Source organism: Grammomys surdaster, unplaced genomic scaffold (assembly GCF_004785775.1).
Source record: "Grammomys surdaster isolate TR1022 unplaced genomic scaffold, NIH_TR_1.0 60, whole genome shotgun sequence".
In the NCBI taxonomy this organism is placed as follows: domain Eukaryota; kingdom Metazoa; phylum Chordata; class Mammalia; order Rodentia; family Muridae; genus Grammomys; species Grammomys surdaster.
This window is the reverse complement of record NW_021604562.1, coordinates 9,837,577-9,845,244: the sequence shown is the minus strand read 5'-3', so window position 1 is coordinate 9,845,244 and position 7,668 is coordinate 9,837,577.

Genomic DNA, 7,668 nt, shown 5'->3' with positions numbered 1-7,668 from the left:
AATTTGGGACTTGGGTTTGGGAAAGCATCCTTGTTAACATGCTCTCCACTTATTTCTGTGTGTACTGGAGACTCAGCTAAACTCTCTCCATGAGTTATTGCCCATCTCTAGAAATATTTTCCCCAGTTTTCTGCTCAGGAGGTAAAAGTTTACTCCATCCTTAGAGGCTAAACTCTGGTATACCTACCTTCATGAAGATTTTCTTGATTTCCTGTTTCCTTAACTCCAATACTCTTCAAATAAGAGAGATTAAAGATACTAGGGGTATAGAAAGCAGGAAATAGGTGGCTATTGGGGTATGAAAAGGTACATATTAGATGAAGTAGGAGAGGTATTAATATTTAGTACCAAATTTTTACTTGAAAAGTATGTTACAACTGAAAGTAACCTTGATTAAACACCAACTTACCCTTTATCTATAAATTGTTAATATTTGATATTTGCATGTATCTTTACTTATAAACATATATAGATGATGCATACATACATATATTTGGCTACAGTATTAGAAATAAAATTACTATCATACCAATTCACAATTAAATGTTCCTAATATCGTCTAAGGATAAGAGAATCATCTCCTCTTGCACAGTCAGATAGCATTATCATATCCAAGAAAGTCAACATTTTACTAGACTAAAATATCATAGATTCAATATTCTAAAATTCCCTCCAAATTAACCTAGTTGTTTGCAGTGACAGGATTAAATCAAGAACTATGGATTTAATTTCCTTGTCTTTTTAAGTCTTCTTTAATCTAGATTTCAAAAAAAAAGATTGTTTTTCCCTCTACTAGTACTAATATTTTTGTAGAGTCCAGAAAAGTGTCTCACAAACCATCTGGATGTTTTTGATGTTTTCCTCACGATCACATTCAGATTAAATATTTGGGACAAGGATCCTACAGAATTAGTGTTATTTGATACCCTGCTTGTGCTGGCTCATTTTATGCCCACTTGACACAGGCTAAAGTTATTGAAAAGGAGGGAAGCACAATTGAGAAAATGCCTCCATAAGATCCAGCTCTAGGGCATTTTCTTAATTGTTATGGAGAATGTCCAACCCATTGTGGATGGGGCCACCCCTGGGCTAGTGGTCCTGGGAGCAATCCATGGGGAGCAAGCCAGTAAGTAGCACCCCTCAGTAGCCTCTGTATCAGCTCCTACCTCCAGATTCCTGTCCTGATTGAGTTCCTGTTCTGACTATAGATGTGGAAGTGTAAGCCAAATAAACCCTTTCCTCCCCAGCTTGCTTTTGGCCATAAGGTTTCTTCATAGCAATAGTAACCCTAACTAAGACATTACTACATCAGTTGAATGTTCACATGTTATTAACAATGACCCTGTTTTTAGCTGTGGTAAATTTGATGGCTTAGCTAAGAAGTATGTTTTCTAAAATTGTTCATTATAAATGTGCATTTTCTTTGGGAATAATAAGTAATCTTTGGAGAAATTCTTATAGAATGAAATCTATGTTTGCCTTGAAAAGAAAAAACTGAAAACTGAAATCAGGTTTGCCTTGAAATTTTTCACCAATAGTTTTAGAATCCATGGATTCAATTGCTGTATTAATAAAAACAGGAAAGATCCCTAAGAAGTTATACGTTCTTGGAGGTACTTACCAAGAGCAGTCACACAAGATATTATACCTTGGCACTGACTTTTAGTTCTAGCACTTGAGAGGCAGAAACAGGAAGATCTCTATGAGCTTTAAGCCAGCCTGGTCTATGAAGTAAGTTCCAAGCTAGACAGAACTACATAATGAGACCTGTCTCAAATAAAAGATATAATAGTAAACCAAGCCAAGCACTTTAAGTTTAGCCATTTATCTTTATACCAATCTGAAGATTGCACACCTGGGGGTCGGGGAAGGCTCAGAGATGTATTATATTCACTCACTTATTATAAGCAGGAATGAGGCTGGGGAGATGGCACATTGGGTAAGAGTGTTTGCTCTGCACGCATGGGAACCTACGTAAGTTCAAATCCCCAGTGTCCTCTTGAAAAGGGAGTCATGGCTGTCCATGCCTGTAACTCCAGTACTGAGGAGCAAGTCAGTGAGAAACCCTCCTTCAAGGCAAGAGACGAACAGTGATAGAGAAGGCTTCTGTGTGCCTGTGCACAGGTATGCACACTCACATTCATGAGTGAATATAGACCTCTTTCTCCCCCTGCCCCGTGTGTATGTGTGTGTGTGTGTGTGTGTGTGTGTGTGTGTGTGTGTTCTCTGTCTCTCTCAACACAGAGAGAGAGAACGAGAATCCAGAGGGAATGGAGTGAGAGGAAGGTAGAGGAAACTGTTCAGGCATAAAGGCACTTGCCAATAATCTTAGAACTCATGAGACAGAGACAGGAGGATTATGAATTGCAGGCTATCCTCGGCTACATAAACAGCATCTCTTTGAAGGAATGAAGCTTAAAGGTAGAGCACTTCATAGCATACACAATGGCCTGGATTTGATGCCCAGCACTGCCAAATAAAGAAATAGACAAACAAATGTGTGAATACTTGATTAAAGCCCAGTTTTAATTCTAGAATCGATGTTTATACAGTATACTCCTCAATAAATAATCTATCTGACTTCAGAAAATTCTTCCCAGTTTCTTTTCGAGAATTCCAGGTTCGAAAAACATTCCTGAGATTGGGGTAGCAGAGCCACCTGACTTTTAAGGAGGGCTTTGGCAGATGATGCCACTGAGAAATCAACTGACATTCCTGTGGTCTTACAGCAAATGAGTAAGTGGTCATGGCTGCTGGTGGAGAGACCTTTCGATCTTGCTTATGAGTTTGCTTTGATTAATGAGGCAGCTGAGAGCCCCTGTGATTTCTGACTAGTGCTTTCCTGAATCTAGAGTGAGGTCATGTTGGATGAATGTCACAGCCCTCAGCTTGCTGAAATGCAGGTGCTTGGTCATAAACAGGTCTGCAGGATTTCACAGGAAAGCCCAGTGTTGCCTAAGTGCCCCTTCTAAGCTTAGCATGTTTGCCTGGCTCGCCTAAGTCTTACAGCTCTCTATCCTGCCTGTTACAGGGAAAAGTCTCTTCTTAACATATAACTGTTTCCAGGAGATTTCTCACACTCACCTACACCTTCCATCCTCTGCCAAGTGATTGCAGCCCACAGTTTCCTTCCTTTTTTCTTCTTTTTTTTATTAATCATTCCATTCATTTACATCTCAAATGATATCCACTTCCCGGTTACCCCTCCCCCAACCCCCATCCCACATCCACCCTCTCTCTCCCCTTTGCCTCTGTGAGGGTGCTCCCCCACCCACTCACCCTCTCCTGCCTCACCACTCCAGCATTCCCCTACTCTGGGGCATCAAATCTCCCCGGGATCAAGGGCCTCCCCTCCAATTGCTGTCAGGCAAGGCCATCCTCTGCTACATATGTATCTGGAGCCATGCATCCCTCCAGGTACACTCCTTGGTTGGTGGTCTAGTCTCTGGGAGAACTTGGTCAGGCCAGGCTATGCTGTTCTTCCAATGGGGTTGCAATCCCCCCCTGTCCTCCAGTCCTGCCAGCTCCCCTACCAGGTTCCCTCAGCTCTATCTGATGGTTGACTCCCTGCTTGAGGATGCACAGAAAATGCAGCAGTGGGACCCACATGACACATACATACATTCACACATGCATACATATGTCCACCCATAGACACTAGGACACACATAACTATAAATATATATTAACTCACATACAAATGCACACCCATATACAGAAATAAGCACCAAACACATACAAATGCACACAGATACACATACATACTAACACACAAATATGCACCAACATACACATACACACAAATATGCACCAACACACACACATACAAATGCACACCAACACACATGCACAAATGTATGAAAACAAACACACATACACACAAATACACACATGCACACAAATATACAGCATCACACATTATAGTCAACACCCACACACATGCACACAAACACACCAACCATCTAAATACTCTTCTGCTCAAAAGGGCCATCTGTGATGTGGGGTTTCATTAACATTTAACTTCAGACCAGTCATTTTTTAGTGATAGAGGTGTCAGGAAAGCATGTCTGCACCTGTTGCAAAGTCTCACTTACAGCTGGACACAGACACACACATATAGAGTATCACCCCAATTTTAGCATATGTACTGTTGAATAAAATGCATGTACATATAAAGTGTCATCCAAGTTTAGCATACGTCCCAAGAAAGCAGCCGGCATCAGATGTAGACACAGCACATTTCAAGGTTAGGCAAATACTTAAGAAGTCATGCAGCCAAGCCTTCCTTACTTGTAGGACAGTGAATGCTCGGGACAACCTCTGTCCCATGACACCAAAATTTGAGCAGCCCCAGTGACAAGCTGCTTACTAATCTGCAGAGGCACTTGATCTCTCTGATTTATTTAACAAAACTCTTCCAAAAAAGAAAATCTGTTAGCCCTGTAGTGTTTTTGCTTTTAGAGACCACTGCCTTCCTTTCAGAACAAGGACTATGCTTTCCCACATAGGAACTAAAAGTTCTGGCATCGGTTCCCAGCGGGGACTCTGAAATGCCTTCTTCCCTGTGTATTTCTGAAGTTCATTTTCACAGTCAGTGCTGCCTGTCCTAGATTGAACCACTCCACCTTGCTCACCAAGCAAACAAAAGTTGCTTGGAGGTTAAACCACTGTGGGTCCATTTCGGTGCCATCATTCTGCTTGCCAAAAGCCATTTGAGGCAGCAGGTAAGTAAGCATTTACAGAGGCACATTGGGTTTCTGAGAGGTACCAACCTAGCAAAGGCAGAAATAGGTTCTAACTTAATAATCTGCTCATCACACACAGTAAGAGACACCCTGACTTATTCAAAGACACTGTGGGTGGTGCAGAGGATGAATAAGCATGATTCACTGCCACTCTGTCACCCGGGGCACGAAGAATAATAAAACCCAAAGAATTGTAGCTGCCTGAGTAGTAAATTAAGAGATCCAGGGCTCGGCTAGACTCTAGACATCAATGTTACCATGGCAATAAAGGGCCCCAGCGTTCAGCAGCTATTACAGAGCAGGCATCTAATAGGCTAGTCTATGTCACAGCCAAAGCCCAAGGGGCTAGCAAAGAAGACCAATTAGCATATCCATTCATTACAGGCCTCTGCACACTTCTTCTTTTAATTCCAATTAGTTGTTTGTTTGAACCAACATCTCTTGCCTGCATTATACTCATTGGTTCCTTTTAGCCAGTAGAATTAGGATTGAATTTCCACAAGGACTTCACAATTTCCCAAGCCTCCATTTATTTCCCCTGGGGTCTAGTCTTATATAGTCACAAACCCATGGCCTTCAGTCCCTCGAAATGAAACCATCTCTTACTTTACAACTGTACTCGACAGATGGAAAGTGCTTTGGAATGTGATGTGCTAAGGGATTTTCCTGGAACCCAGTGAAATAGGGATCTGGGGCCATAATCTGGACCATTTAGGTCAAGGAAACCCTCTGATCTTAGCCAGTGAGCCTGCTGGCTATGGCTACTGGCCGTTACTCAGAAGCTAGCTGTTCGGGAGGCGGAACATTGGACACCAGGAACCAGAATGACACCATAAAAGTCAGGCAGTAACTATTCTAGTCTGAAGAACTGTCCCTCAAGGTCTGGCCTGAAGCCTGCCTATTCTAGAAACCCTCCCTTGATAGTCATGGCCACCAGAGAATTCTCCCTCTTCTACTCACTACAAGGAGGACATCCTTTGTTAGGAAGTGTTTATGGGCAGCCTCAGGCCCTAATTTGGTCTATCACTTCTCAGCTTGAATGACTTACCTCTGGAAGAGGAGCCAATGTTCTTAACCACTATGCCACCTCTCCAAATCTGACAGCTTGTTTTTTAATCAGAGTTGAGTGTGGACATATACTATACAGTTTGGGGGGGGGTTGTTATTGGTGTTGGTAGTTTTTTTGTTTTGTTTTGTTTTTTGCTTCTTTGGGGGAGGGGGTTGGTTTTGAAATCCTACAGGATCTGGGTTTGTTTCCTCCTACCAGCAGTTGGCACTACAGAAGGCAATCTGAACAGTAGTCAAAACGCATTGCAAATACATTAAGTACGTGTTAATCACCCAGAATGCTATAGGATAAAAGATTCTGGAGAATGCAATTATTTTGTCACTCCAAATCTTTTGTCTCTCTACTCTGATTCTTGAAAAGTAACTAAAATTATCATATTCTTTTTTGTTAAGATATATTTTATTTTGTATGTGCACTCAGGCAAAGTGAGTGTTGGTGTTCATGGAGCCCGGAAGAGGGCATTGCTTAACCTGGAGCTGGGGTTACAGACAGTTGTGAGCAACCTGACATGGATATTGGGAACAGAACTTGGGTCCTCGGCAAGAGCAGCACATGTTCTTACTGCTAGGCCATTCCTCCAATCTCTAGAAAGAATGGATTCTGCATTTAGTTTTGACACTTCCATAGGCCTAAGATTTCTCATATTCAACACCAGAGATAACACAAAGTAATGGGGTAGAGAAGTACAAGACACAGAACGAGGCATCTGTTCAGTGCTGATCATTCCCGGAAATATATCCTAATTTTATTGAAATCCAAAGGGAGGAATGGATTTCTCCTTTCTGTACGTGGCTTCTTCTTTCTCTTAAAAATGGGGCAGTGGTATCTTGCAGAGCCTCTGTTAAGGAAGAGTCCTGATGAGTGACATTAAAATAAATGAAGTCTTTAAAACTGTTGTCATCAGAACAGCATAGACTTTAAATTATGTTTAATTTTGCCTAGGTGATTATGCTGTTTGCCTTGGTTATGCCAAGAACCTTAGTTTCTTTAATTTTCTCAGCCACCTGCATAGAATGGAAAGTAGGGAGCGATTTCAAGGGAGGATCACAAACTCTACCGAGACCCCAGAGTGGTGGACCAAACAGACTCAAATTGCTATACAATGAATGTTTCTAGCAGTTTCTATTCATTTTCTTTTGCTGGATCCCATTTTGGCTTCAGGAGTTATATATGTCTGGGAAACTGACACTGCAAAGTTCTGGCTTGTTCCCTGCCCTGATGCTAAGGGATAAATATAGATCTCAACCACTACAGAAATTTGGCCAGGATTCCAAGGGTGTGTGTATGAGGGGCAGTGACGGATGGGGCCACTGTGACATGTGGCCTAGAAAAAGGCTTCTTTATATCTAAGACCCTCTTTGGGATAAGGAGGGCTAAAGCAGAAGATTCTCATCTAAAATTAAAAAGGTATAATAGATATTTTCAGGAGTTCAGGATCCAGTAAGGAATATATTATAGGTGGCTTAGAGAGTGTAGGGAGAGGAGGGTAGGGAGAGCAAAGGGAATCTTCCCTGACACCCTAGATCCTTTTGCATGAGATCAGCCTTACGAAAAAAGCAAGTTATTCTTGGCCATCTCCCCTCACTCTAACTCCCACCCACGCCCCACCCCCTTGCATACACACACACACACACACACACACACACACACACACACACACACACACTGATATCCAACTCTTGATTGAGAAGAATATGACTTAAGATTTCCATTGAGCCCATCATCTCTTGGGTCCTGGAGAAGGGCAAGGGGTGGAAAGACACATGAAGGGGGCAGTGAATTGCTCATCCTCGTGACCCAGAATATCTCCCCCTCCCTGTAATGATGAGCTTGCTTTTCCAAAAGGGCTTTCCT